Source organism: Solanum tuberosum, unplaced genomic scaffold (genome assembly GCF_000226075.1).
Source record: "Solanum tuberosum cultivar DM 1-3 516 R44 unplaced genomic scaffold, SolTub_3.0 scf00021, whole genome shotgun sequence".
NCBI classification, from domain to species: Eukaryota; Viridiplantae; Streptophyta; class Magnoliopsida; order Solanales; family Solanaceae; genus Solanum; species Solanum tuberosum.
Genome location: NW_006238947.1, coordinates 1,555,543 through 1,556,917, shown reverse-complemented (window position 1 = coordinate 1,556,917; position 1,375 = coordinate 1,555,543).

Below are 1,375 nucleotides of genomic sequence, written 5' to 3'. Positions count from 1 at the left end.
AGAGAGAATTATTGAGATTCTATTCTTAATAATATTGTGATATTTGGGTAAATGAGTCTCCTATTTATAGAGAAAGAAAACCTTATTCCATAAGGGAAAAGTATTAAAATTTAAGGAAATCTTATTCCATAAGGAAAAGGTATTAAAATTTAAGGAAATAATTCAATTTTAATTGAAAAAAATCCACAAGAAAAAGTATTAAATTCAAGGAAATCTTATTCTACAAGGAAAATGTATTAAAATAATTTAATTTTAATTGAAAAAAAATAGTTAGTAGAGGAGGGATTCGAACTTGGGTCTTGGAGACCTTCATGATACTATTAACCACCAAGCTATTGAACTTTTATGTTAAAATTACGCATGTTTATTTACTTAATTGAATTCAAGAAGTCAAAATAATTACAGAAAAAGAAAACATCCCTGCGGGGAATCGAACCAGGACAAAAAGTAGGATTGCACAGGCTATTGCCAACTCCACTGCGCATCACTTTGTTATTTCAGGGGGTCCAAATTTTATATATACCAATATAAAGTCAAAATTTTATGTGTATTTATAGTATAATTTTTCAACGAAGGGTGTCCAATTGGACACCCTGGAGCCTACGTGGCTCCGCCCCTGTATATGACGTTGTCTGATTGGGTACGAAAGTAGTATGTCATAGTTAAATGAAATGATGAATAATTTTTTTTTAAAAAAATTGTGAATATTATAGGTGAGATCAATATCAAGAGAACAAGTAGAAGAATTGAGAGCTCCATTGGATCCAACATGCAAGAGAAATGCAAGACCAACTCAACCCTTAAATGGAAGACAAATTCAGATGTACGAAGCCCAACCCACCCCTTAATTAAATGGAAGGCAAATAAATGTGTACAAACATTCCCCCATAAAAAAAGACTCCTTTGAAAAAAGAAAAGAATATTACGATGATGTGGATGACACATATTGAATCTTGAAAATTGACCTTTGAGTTATAGTAATGAAAATTGTGCAAGCTTGGCTTAAAGGTTTTGAACAGACGAATAATATCACATCTTGTTAAGAATAACGTATTTATTTGATCACTAACATTCTTTCCAAAAGCACTTCTAATAAGTTGCACAATTTGACTAATTGATTCTCCATCTTAAAAATGAGAGTCCGGAGCCTAAAAGGCAAAAAAAATTATCAAAAATTCCAAAAGGGCACATCACTTTTTTTTCTAACCAAAAGGGCAATATCGCTGCTGACGCAGCGATTTTCCTCTGACAAAATGACAAAATCGCTGTCACAGCAGCAATTTTGTAAAAAAAAATTATTTTTTATTAAGTGGCAGCGATTTTTGTAAAGAAAAAAAAATTATTTTTTATTAAAAATCGCTGCCACGGCAGCGAT